Consider the following 13,812-nt stretch of genomic DNA (forward strand, 5'->3'; position numbering starts at 1 on the left):
CTCTCTTAGGAGTTTCTCACTCAAAAAGCAAGTAAAGAAGAGGGGTTTTTAAAAAAATCATTCATTAAAAAACTCATACTTTTTTTTCATTTGATACATATGGTTTAAATAGAAAGAAAGAGAAGGACGAGATGTTCGACAAGCCCCTTCATCTACTCACTAATATTTAAAACTATCTACTTTTATAAAAGTAACTAACAATTAATCATATTAAATAAAAAATCAAAAGTCAAAATATCATACGAATCTAAGCTACCTATCTAACCTATTTAAATAGCAACCACCACCTTCTTAACCCTTTCACACCACCTACTCTTTTTATTTAAAAGAAAAGAGATGAAAAAGCGACATCTCTTTTTCTCTCTTTTGGAATACAATGGCCACCCCATATGGCTAATGTGGGGTCCTTAGGCTTAAAGGCCTTTTAGTTAGATCTAATGATCCAACTTGGCTTAAATTCAAACTGACAAAAGTGGATCTGACTAAATTAAAAAAATAAAAGAAAAAAATACATAAAAATTAAAAATAAATCCTATATATTATTTTTTGGGCAGTATACCTTTCTTGAATCTCTGAAAAGAACTCATAAAGGGCTTGGGCCCTTTGCGTAGGCTGGATCCACCACCACACATGTGGTGCCAAGTGAGACTAAAGAGAAAGAAGAGAAGAAAACGTTTGAGAGGTAGAGATGTCCAAGAGGGAGGAGGGAGGAGAGAGGAAAGTGGGTGTTAGAGGATAGGAACGCTAGAGAGACAGAAGGAGAAAGAGAGAGGACAACTAGGCCTTTTGAAAAAAACTCAATGCATTAATCAATCGAAGGGTGCCACCCTCAAGGGGGGCGACCGCTTTAGCAATGCGTGCTTCAGGGAGCATGTTGCGACACATGAAAAAGTGCTTGAGTTTAAAAACTCACACACATTCTCACCAACAAAAGAAGGTACTTTAAAACAAGATTTCTTACCCATGTCTAGATCGAACTCATGTGGTGGTCTCCTAGGAATCAGTTCAATTAGGTGTTCCTTTTGGCCATTATTAAAGTTGGCACCCCGATCGGTGCCATGCCTTCACTTGTGAAAAACATCTAGTCGATCTCCTAGGGTTTCTATAACCCTCTCAATGCACTCTAAGTGGCTGATTTTTTTGGCGCTCTCTTGCTTTCGTCTATACATCTCGGCTTGGGTTTTCTTTTGCTCAGCAATCGCCTAGATGTTTTCTGCATGATGGTGAATCTCTTTGAGTTTATCATCACAGAGGGGTTTAATCTCTTCATGGTATGTTGTTCTTTCTTATATCACTTTGTTAGGCCCTCCTTAAGGTTTAGTTGGATTGGTACGGAGTCTGGACCATAAGAGAGCTAGGTGCTAGCAACAGACAGGTGCTCTAGTTTGAGCCTGGTGAAAGTGAAATCATCAAACCTAAGGTTCTTGTCCCTTTGAGGCTAGGTTGATCATATCTGGGGTGAAGACCTTCGCTGGACATGATGGGGCAGTGATCTAAGGGTAATTACGATGAAGGTTATGGGAGGTTTTAGGAAAAGGCCTACAAAAATATAGAAATCGGGTTAGTTAAAAATGGTCCTAGAGGTCAATCGGGAGAGAGTTGCAGTTCAGATCTAATATGGAATGAACTAAGGGCCTGTTGGTAACCTAGGGACATGTGTTAGAGTTATGATAGGCTGATATAGGTCAGTGAATATTAAATTAGGTTGTTGAAAGGCTGGGAAGGTCAAACAATAAAAACATAGTTTTTTAGGTTAATCAAGTAGATGTAGTTTTTGTTCTAAGGTTATGGAAAATAATCTAATGAAACCTAAGGTCTAGTTATAGGTCTAAAAAACTAATATCAGAGGGTTAGAGGACTTAGTACATGATCTAGGCTTTGGATAGAGCAGTATAATAGAACCATGACTGCAAAGGCTTCCGAATAACTTTCTAGGATAATATAGTCTTCCTGAATTTCTAAAAATAACTTGTGAAGGGCTTGGGGCCTTTGCATAGGTTGGACCAAAGGGAGAGAAGAGAAGAAAACATCAAAAAGGTAGGGACGTCCAAGAGGAAAGAGGGAGGAGACATAAAAATGGCATCAGAGGGTATGAACACCAGAGAGACAAAAGGAGAAAGAGACAGGGATGACTAGGCCTTCTTAGAAAACTCAATGCATTAATCAATCCATGATTCATATGGCTCTCCAAGACCTCCTTATATAGATAGAGCTTGAGTTGAGTTCTACTTTCATAAAGAAACCAAGTAGACTAGAACTCCTTCCTAACAAAGGACTCTTCAAAAGAATAAACCAACTAAAAGACTATCTCATAATTAATTAACTAACTTAATAAACTCAAATTAATCTTTTAAAACTAGGAAATGTCTCCAAGGACTCTCTAGCATGGCACGCCCCTTAGATGGACCTTACTCTTTAATTGTCATACCTTCTAGGCTTCACACATGTCTGACTCTTCCTACTCTTGATTGAAACTTTGGATCTTTGACTTATCAACTATTAGAAATGCCATGTTAGCTGCTAAATCATCATCCTGAGACCCACATTATGTTGGTCAACCCCCTTATCCTTTGGAGGTGTCATCTGGATCCTGATCACTGAATCTAGATCTACTGTCATATTTTAGGCCATAATAAATTCAGATCCTAGAACTGCCAATGATTTTGGTTGCCAAGAGAACAAATTCTTAACCCAATGAGTATGAGTTACAGGTTTGCAATCTTGAAGAATAATAAAGAGACATGACTCATTAGATGCATAGAGCCAAAGGAGAGAGAAAACCCTACGAGATCCAGGGCTTCTTCCTAAGCCAAGACACTGAACCTCTAGGTATAATCTCTTGAAAGTTTAAAATTCAACAAGACTGGTAATACAAACCAAATTTTGAAGACTTTGTTATGAATCCATTGCCACAAGAACTTGATACATACCAAGTGGTGGAAGAGTCTAGCTCCAGCTCCAAGGATTCAAAGCTTCTATATGAATCTAAGTATGGTTGATCCAAGCTCTATTTGAAGCAAGCCACCTCAACCAAGTAAGACCCATGCCAAGTGATGTCACCTTAGCCAATATCCACATCAGTCGGGTGAGACCCACCCTTGAGTGCCCTTCTTGGGAGCACTAAATGCCAGTATAACCCATATGGGACATCCCCTTTAGATGGCTCTAAGGAGACGTGTGTGCCCCATCCTTAAAGGCACCCTCAAGGCCATTAAGCCTCCTCATGGAACTTGTGCATTCCTTTGAGATTTCAACTTTATAGACCTTGAAAGCCCAAGTATGACCTAGTGAATTGCGCTCTGTATTGAATAAGCCAAGAAAGGTTCCATCTAAGGAGTAGGTTTATCTATTTTAAGTATTTTTTAAATTAATTTACTTTGTAAGTTGTGAAGTCATTATGAGGTTCATTCTAGACAACATATAGGCATCATTTTGATGTCTTTGGATATGAAATATATGAAAAGAAATAGACTTCTCTCTCTCAAAATTGTCTCATTGTCTTCTCTCTAGTTAATCCTCTCTCTCTCTCTCTCTCTCTCTCTCTCTCTCTCTCTCTCTCTCTCTCTCTCTCTTTCCTTGTGAGTCTGTAACACCCCAATTTTTAAATCCTAAAAAATGGTGATTTTTTTTTTTGAAATACTTTAAAACACTTTAATAAAATAACAACGAAAAAATTTATCAGGACTAAAACTTGTCATGCTACTTCTCGTATACATTCATAACCATACAACATTTGAATTGGAAATAAAACATTCAAAAATTAAATTAAATGTTCATAATTGTTCAAAATTAAATACAAATGTCCAGTTATAAATTTAATTAAAATATCAGAGTCTCAATCCAAAACGTCAGAGGTTTGGAAAAGGTATGGCTTGACCCTCATCGCAACCTCCTGCCATTGCATGTAAGTCTACTCACTTCCTAAAAAACATTAAAATTGAAGGGTCATACATACGATGTCTCAATAAGGTAGAGTTATACTAAACAAGTAAAGCAAAAATATGAAAGCAAAAATTGCATCTAACTTTTCATACACTAAATCAAATTAAATCTAAAATAATTCAACTTGCATTTCAATAATTCAAGTAAGCATACTATTTGCAAAAATATCAAATATGCATCATTCATTTCAACTTAAGTAGGTAAATGCATGAACAGTTAAAATGCATGTACTTACCAATGCAGAAGTCATTCACATGCATGAGCCAATTCTTATCTTTAATTACATTTTCTTTATTATATGATGCATGCTATGCCTAACTAATGAGCATACATTTAAGTTTTGCTTCTTAGCCCCATGGGCACAAACACAGGCTGACACCTTGATTAGGGCCATGGTGCAGGCAGTATTTTCATACAGGGGTGACTTTAGCTTAGCCGGACAGCATTCACCAGTCCCGAGTGATGGGCGACAAAAGCGAGAGAGACTCTCAACACCACCATCCTGATGTAATAGAATTTCACTCATGAGTTTCTTTCTCCTACGTTGCAGTCTATTATAGAGGGTTTTCCTATCTTCGTGGGCGAGGAGGAGCAACCTTCTGTACTCAAAATAAAATTTCCAGAAGCTAGATGTATTGCTTGCCCACTCCTTTTAAGCCCTTACTTTAATGTTGCATGTTTCACTTATTTAAATTAAATGACTTACATGCAACATCACGATTGAATCTAGCAAAGAGGATTCAGTCACTTTAGGCCAATGGATGCATATATATTAGAGCATTGCAATCGATAACAGATTCATTTTCATACTTTGCAAGCACACATGCATATTACATAAGCAATGCGATAAACATTCATAACTTGCATGCATGCATCATCATCATCATTATTATCATAAAGATATGCATAAACATACAATAGAGATAGCAATAAAATATTTTTAATAAATTCACAAGTCAGACCTTTTGATCCCTTACATAAAGCATAATCACTTAGGGGAACATATTTCATTAATTAAACATTAATTTATGCCTCCATATTGAGCATATCATTCCCTGCATAAAAAAATCAAACTTTTATAGCATATATACAGTCTGCAAATTATTCATAATGGCATGCACATCAATAAATAAATTATGCAAGTGTTTGAAGATCAATTCTTAAACTGGTTCCAAACTTGTGAAAGGTCTGACTCTATCCGACTGTTACAGAGTTTACAAAAAACTTTCCAGTTAGTGAATAGAGCTAAAAAAAATTTAGTTTAAAAAAAAATTGTCAGCTTTCCAGAGCTACAAACCGGTTGTAAAAATTCATCTGTATGAGAAAGTTACAAATATTTTACTATAGACATATACTTTTTTGTTTTGACTGTCACAAAACAGTGCTCAACCCATGAATGGAGTCCAAAATTTCACAATCGATGTAAAATTTTGTTAGTTTTTCAACATAATAAATCTCTCATCAAAACTCTTCAGAATGAGGGAGATACGAGCGATTTACCGATCGGGTGTCAGGTCAAAAATACGTAATACCAGGTATATATATTCGGGTGGGACCAAAATGGGTCACCCAAATCCACATTTCTGAATTATTTTGCATGAATTAAATAAAAAATTTTATGAAATTCACCCTACAGTAAACTAGAATAATCTATAATTGACAAATCTATTTTTCTCAACCATTTGTTCAGAAAAACACACCCATCTCACATAAGCTTAATTCCTTAGAAATAATTTTGTTAAATTTCACAATATAAGAAGTAAATCATGCAATTTTCCTATGAATAAAAATAAAAAAATCATGTACTAATTCTAGAATAATAGCATGCACATACACTATGATTTATAATTAAATTTTGCATGAACTTAATTAGGCATATCATGGTTTTCACTAAAATTACTGAATTTTTTTCTAAGAAACCCGATACAACCAAATACGTAATATCTAAGGAATTTGACCATGAAAATCCTTCAAATTTTTACAAAATATCTATACTAACATGATCTACTAACGTAAATTACGATTTATAAAAAAATCATTGCATAACCTAAGTATTTTGAAATTTTACGATTTTATTTTCGAAGAAACTGGTTTTTAGAAAAAAAATATGATTTTTAAAGGGGTTTTCTCTCAAAAACCCATTTTGTTTTCATTCTTTGATAGACTTAAGCCAAAACCATGTGTGGGAGACATGGTTTAGGGTCTATACTTATGAAAAAATGATGGAATTCGTGCCACAAATTCCCTTTCACAAGTAGAGCATAGATCCCCCCACCTTTTTTGGCAAAATTCGGTCCTACAGGCTTGGGTTGTTCTTTTCACAAAAACCGACCGTTCCACATGACCCATGGCTTCACACACAACCTCCTTAAGATCCCTTTAAACATGTGGAACCCCTTTCTTGCTGAGCCATAGGTGAAACACTAAAGACTTGGTGTAGGGAAAGGAGAGAGAAGAGAAAGGGAAATTTGGGAGAGAAAAAAAACTTGGGAAATATAAAAGGGGATGAAATGGGGGTGATCCCCTCCTCCCTTTTTATAGGCCTTTGGTTAGGTCAAGGGTTGGGTTTAATCTAAGCCCTTGATCTAATCTAGGCTAAGTTTCTAAATCTTTCATTGCTTTTCTTTCCTTTTTTTTTGAATTCCTTTTCTTTCTTTCTTTCTTTCTTTTTGTTAATTCAAGCTTACTATCTCTCATATATGTTAAATATATTACATAGTATGATATATATTTCATGCTATATGAAGAAAAGAAGGGTGGGTCGACCCCCTTGGGTTGGCGTCCATTTTATTTTGAAAATTATTTCAATTTGCTTGTTTGGCAAGCAAGTTGGCTAGGAAATTTTCTTTTTCTTTTTTTTTATTCCTTCTTTCTTTCCTTTTTCTTTCCTTGGTCCAACCCTTGCTAGACCTTTCTAGACTCCTCTAGGTTTGATGCCCCCCTCCCCTCTTATGGGTCTTGATTTTTGAAAAAGAAAACTTTTGACTTTTATGCTTCTTTTAAATTTTTTTGCAAATTTTAACTTTACTTGTTTTTAAAGTTTTATTTTTTTATTATAATTTAAAGTTTAAATTGGTATGCCACGTAGGATGGGATGGCCCACCTATGGACTTCTACCATTTTATCAAATTTGGTTAATTATTTGAAATTCATTCCATAAATGAAATTCCAATTTAATTTAAATGAAATTTTTCATAAATTAAAATTGCAAATTCACATGAAATGTCAATAAATGAAATTTAAGTTAAGTCTACACCTAATTAAATTCCATTCATAAATTTTTGAATATTCATATAACTAAATTATTTATTTTAATTTATCCCTTAAGGGTTAATTCGAATTTCTCAGAATCGTGGGAGTCTGCTATATGGCAATAGGAGCTTGCATCAAATGCAATGAGATGGGACACATCATTAAGGAATGCCCTAAAAAGCTGGCTTAGGAGGGAGCGACCACTACACCTCAAGGGCAACAGCAGCAACGACCCTAGGAGCAGCGCCAGCAGTAGCTCCATGCACAGGGACAGAGGAGAGCCACTGGTCGAGTATATGTGACTTCTGCAGAGGAGTTGCAAAAGGATGCAAATGTCATCGAAGGTATAATCCCTATTGTGAAGTTCGATGCTAAAGTTTTATTTGATATTGGCGCTATGCATTCCTTTGTATCTACGGGCAACGATCACACTGGATATATTTTAGAGGTTATCACACCATCGAGCAGTAGTTCCATTGCTCGTATATTTTTTGTCCAATATAGAAGTCATAATTTTAGGGCAGAACCTCTTTGTCAATCTTATTTTGTTGGACATGGTGGGCTACGATGTCATTCTTGGTATTGACTGGATGTACGAGCACTACGCTTGTATGATATGTCATGAGCGACATATCCGGTTCACTCACCTAGATCAGCCTGTACTTGAGTACAAGGCGAGAAAAAAGCAAAGCAAAAGATGGATAATTTCGGTGATGAAAGCGCAATGATGCATGGAAAAGGGTTGTGAGGCCTTCTTGGCCAGTGTGTCATTGATAGATCCCAGCACAACCCCAATGGTGGACTTGGACATGGTTTATGAGTTTGCAGACGTATTCTCAAATGACTTGCCAGGCATACCGCCTGCAAGGGAAGTAGATTTTTCAATAGAGTTGGTGCCTAGAATGATCCCAATATCCAAAGCTCCTTATCGCATGGCCCCAGCAAAATTGAAGGAATTGAAAAAGCATTTGCAAGAATTGATGGACAAGGGCTTTATTCAGCCAAGTGTTTCACCTTGGGGTGCTCTAGTATTGTTCATCAAGAAGAAGGACGGGTCAATGTACTTGTGCATTGACTATCGTATGTTGAATTAGGTGACGATCAAGAACCAATACCCTCTTCCACGGATCGATAACTTATTCGATCAACTACGTGAGGCTAAAGTCTTCTCGAAGGTAGATCTTCGATCGGGTTACCACCAATTGAGGATCAAGGAGTCAGACATGCAGAAGACAACTTTTAGGACACAGTACGGCCATTATGAGTTCTTGGTGATGCCCTTTGGGATAACCAATACTCAAGAAGCATTTATGGATCTGATGAATCGGATCTTTCAGCCTTACTTGGATCTTTTTGTGATCGTATTTATCGACGATATCTTGATCTACTCAGAGAGTGAAGAAGGCCACAGAGAGCACTTGAAGATTGTTCTTGAGACACTTCAACAACATCAGTTGTATGCTAAATTCTTTAAGTGTGAATTTTGACTAAAGAAAGTCATGTTTTTGGGTCACGTGATCTCTAAAGATGGGGTCAGTAAACTCTGTTAAGGTAAATCTTCTCGACAACTATGTTTGAGGAAATTATTTGGATCTTGTTTTGATCTGTTGAATTTTATGTTTGGATCTAGGTGGAAGCAGTCTTAGACTGAAAACAGCCTAAGAGTGTGTCAAATATTTGTACTTTCCTTGGACTTGTAGGATACTACCGAAGGTTTATTCAGGATTTTTTGAAGATCATTATACCGATGATGAAGCTGCTTCGTAAAAGAATAAAGTTTGTATGGACTCAGCAATACTAAAAGAGCTTTCACAAGTTGAAGAAGAGGCTTACTACAACCCCCGTACTCACATTGCCTTCGAGACAGGGAGGCTTTGTGGTTTATAGCGATGCATCAGGTACTAGATTGGGATGTTCGTTGATGCAGTATGGTAAGGTTATAGCATACACTTCACGCCAACTGAAAGTGCATGCACAGAATTACCCTATAAATGATTTGGAGCTTGTAGCAGTAGTCTTTACATTTAAGGTTTGACGACATTACATGTATGACAAGCAGTTTGAGGTCTTCTCTGATCATAAAAGCCTCAAATACATCTTCTCGCAAAAAGACTTGAACATGAGACAAAGACGGTGGTTAGAGTTCCTAAAGAATTATGATTTCTCTATTTCATACCACCCAGAGAAAGCCAACGTAGTGGCTAATGTTTTGAGTAGAAAGGCATGAAGCCTTGCGAGTTTTATTAGCAACGAGTGGAGACTGCTCGAGGATCTGATAGATTGGAGACCATTTGGCATGGATTCAGGTCATATTTTGATCGCTAGTACAACAATGAGGACAAAGCTTATGGATCGGATCATTTCTCAGTAGAAGGATGGCACCGGATTCACGAAAATGTGTGTAGCATGCAATCAGGATCAATCGGCTTTCATCTAGTGGAAGATGGAAGCATCTAGTATAGCTAGAGGCTTTGGGTGGCAGAGGATCCTCAATTGAAGAAAGAGCTTCTAGATGAGGCACATTGTATCAGGTTTACGATACATTCATGGAGAACAAAGATATTTAAGGATCTTCAGAGAAATTATTGGTGGCAAGAAATGAAGAAAGACATTGTCGATTACGTATCTAGATGTTTGGTCTGCTAGCAGGTCAAGATAGAGCATCAGAGACCTAGAGGCATATTGTAGACAATTAAGATCCTGCAGTGGAAGTGGAAAGACATTACCATAGATTTTGTGGTAGGTCTACCCAAAATGCGCCAACAGTATGACACCATATGGGTAATTATGAATCGCTTTACGAAGTCGGCACACTTTCTACCGACCAGGGCAAATCAGACATTAGAAAGTTTGGCCGATTTGTATGTCGACGAGATCATCAGGTTACATAGAGTACCTATTTCGATCATCTTAGATAGAGATCCAAAATTTATGTCAAAGTTTTGAGGGCAACTTCAGAAAGCTTTAGGAACAAAGCTTAAGTTTAGTATGGTGTTTCACCCACAAACCGACAAACAGTCAGAGAGGACTATCCGAACTTTGTAGGACATACTATGGTCTAGTACACTAGAGTGGAAAGGTGACTGAAGTAAGCACTTAAAGCTAGCTGAGTTCGCCTACAACAACAGTTATCATTTGATCATTGGCATGGCTCCTTACGAGGCACTATATGGGTGACTCTGTAGGTCCCCAGTTTGTTGGAGTGAGGTTGGTGATCGAGCTATCGAATCACCCATAGTTCTGCAATATTACACGGATCAAGTACAGTTGATTTGTAAGAGACTCCTGATCACTCAGAGCTGTCAGAAGAGCTACACATATCCAAAGCGGTGAGATGTTACATTCGAGGTGGGAGACCATGTGTTTGTCAGAGTATCACCTACGAAGAGTGTTTTTTGGTTTGACAAGACAGGAAAGTTGAGTCCAAGGTATGTAGGATATTTCTTTATCCTCGAGAGGATAAGAGGCGCAACTTATAGACTGGCACTTCCCCTTTAGTTCTCGAACATCCATGATGTTTTCCACGTGTCGATATTGAGGCAGTTTGTGTCGTACCCTATACATGTTATTCAATACGATGAGGTTGAGATTCAGAGGGATCTTATATTTAAGGAGCATCCTATTGAGATAGTGTATTGACGAGAACAGGTGTTGCGACAAAAGATGATCCCGCTCGTGAAAGTACGATGGCAACACCATGGGCTCGAAGAGTGTACTTGGGAGCCCGAGGTGGATATGAGAGTGAAATATCCACATTGTTTGGTACATAACCTTAACCAAACTTTGAGCATGAAACTTTTTTTAGGGGGGGTTGGATGTAATACCCGCAATTTTTTGAGGCATTTTCTTTAATTTTTGTATTTTTCTCTATCGCGTGATAAAATAAAATCTTAAATATTAAGTGGGTATTGTATTAGAGGGTTTTTAGGACTTAAAAAAATTAATAAATGAGGAAACAACCCCTACACGCCTAGGGTCTCACTGACCCTATAGAGTTTAAATTTTTCATAAATAATTTTTGAGAAATTCGAATTAACCCTTAAAGGATAAATTAAAATAAATAATTTAGTTATATAAAAATTCAAAAATTTATGAATAAAATTTAATTAGGTGTAGACTTAGCTTAAATTTTATTTATTGACATTTTATGTGAATTTATATTGTTAATTTATGAAAGATTTTATTTGAATTAAATTGGAATTTTATTTCATGGAATGGATTTCAAATAAATGACCAAATTTGATAAAATGGTAGGAGTCCATAGGTGGGTCATTCCATTCTATGTGGCATCCCAATTTAAACTTTTGATTATAATAAAAAAATAAAACTTTAAAAACAAGTGAAATTAAAACTTACCAAAAATTTTAAAAAAAGCATAAAAGACAAAAAAAATCTTTTTTCAAAAATCAAGCCCCATAAGGGGGGGCGTCAAACCTAGAGGGGTCTAAAAAGGTTTACCAAGCGTTGGACCAATGAAAGAAGGAAAAAAAAGAAAAAGGAAAGAAAGAAGGAATAAAAAAGAAAAAGAAATTTTCCTAGTCAACTTGCTTGCCAAGCAAGCAAGTTGAAATATTTTTCAAAATAGAAAGGGAGCCAACCCATGGGGTCGACCCACACTTATTTTCTTCATATATCATACTATGTAATATATATATATATATATATATATATATATATATATATATATATATATATATATATATATATATATATATATATGTATGTATGAGAAATAGTATGCTTGAATTAACAAAAAAAAAAAGAATTCAAGAAAAGGAAAGAAAAGTTAGACTAGATTAGATCAAGGACTGAAATTAGCCCTGACCCTTGACCTAACCAAAGGCCTATAAAAAGGGTGGAGGGGCTTCCCCCCCCCCCCCATTTGATCCCCTTTTATTTTTCCCCGTTTTTTTTTCTCTCTTCCAAATTTTCCTTTCTCTTCTCTCTCCTTTCTCTACACCAAGTCTTTAGTGTTTCACCCTTGGCTCGGCAAGGGAGGGGTTTCACGTGCGTGAATAGAGCTTAAGGAAGTCATGTGTGAAGCCGTGGGTCGTGTGGAATGACCGGTTTGTGCGAAAATAACAACCCAAGCTTATAGGACTGAATTTCGCCAAAAGAGGTAGGAGAATCTATGCTCTACTTGTGAAACAGAATTCATGACACGAAATTCCACCATTTTTTTATAAGTATAGACCCTAAACCATGCCACCCACATGGGTTTGGCTTAGGGCTATCAAAGAATAAAAATAGAGTGGGTTCTTGAGAGAAAACCCCTTTAGAAATCGTATATTTTCCTAAAAACTAGTTTCTTAGAAAATAAAACCGTAAAATTTTCAAATACTTAGATTATGCAATGATTTTTCTGTAAGTCTCGATTTGGGTTAGTAGATCATGTTAGTATAGATGTTCTGTAAAAATTGAAGGATTTCATGGTCAAATTCTTTAGATATTACGTATTTGGTTTTATCGTGTTTCTTAGAAAAAAAATCAGTAATTTTAGTGAAAACCATGATATGCCTAATTAAGTTCATGCAAAGTTTAATTGTAAATGGTAGTGTATGTGAATGATATTATTCTATAATTAGTACATGAGTTTTTTTATTCGTAGGAAAATTTCATGATTTACTTCTTATATTATGAAATTTACCAAAATTATTTATGAGGAATTAAGCCTAAGTGAGACGGGTCCATTTTTCCTGCCAAACAGCTGAAAAAATAGTTTTTTTAATTGTAGATTATTCTAATTTACTGTATTATGAATTTTATAATTTTTCTGATTTAATTCATGCAAAAAAAATCAAAAATATGGATTTGGATGACCCATTTTGGCCCCACACAAATACATATACTTGATATTATGTATTTCTGGCCTGACACTTAATCGATAAATCGCTCGTATGTCCCTCATTCATATGAGTTTTGATGAGTTATTTATTGCATTAAAAAGATAATAAAATTTTACATCTATGAAATTTTGGGCTTTGTTCATGGACTGAGCACTATTATGTGACAGTTGAAACAGAAAAGTATAGGTCTGTAGTAAAACATTCATAACTTTCTCATACGGATAAATTTTTATGAACGGTTTGCGGCTCTGGAAAGCTGACAAAATTTTCTTCAAATTAGAAAAAAATCAACTATGTTCATTGATTAAAAAGTTTTCTGTAAACTATGTAACAGTCAGATAGAGTCAGACCTTTCACAAGTTTGAAATCGGTTTAAAAACAGATCCTTGAACACTTGCATAATTTATTTATTGATGTATGTGCCATTATGAACAATATGCATACTGTATATATGCTATAAAAGTCTATTTTTTATGCAGAGAATGATATGCCCAATATGGAGGCATAAATTAACATTTAATTAATGAAATGTGTTCTCCTAAGTGACTATGCGCTAAGTAAGGGACCGAAAGGTCCGATTTGTGAATTTATTAAACAAAATTTAATGTTGTCCCTATTGTATGTTTATGCATATCTTTATGATAATAATAATGATGATGATGATAATGTATGCAAGTTACGAATGTTTATCGCATTGCTCATGTAATATGCATGTGTGTTTGTAAAGCATCTAAATAAATTTGTTATTGAATGCAATGCTCTAATATATATG

This window comes from Nuphar pumila, chromosome 9, assembly GCF_984573655.1.
Source record: "Nuphar pumila chromosome 9, dmNupPumi1.hap1.1, whole genome shotgun sequence".
Taxonomy (NCBI): domain Eukaryota; kingdom Viridiplantae; phylum Streptophyta; class Magnoliopsida; order Nymphaeales; family Nymphaeaceae; genus Nuphar; species Nuphar pumila.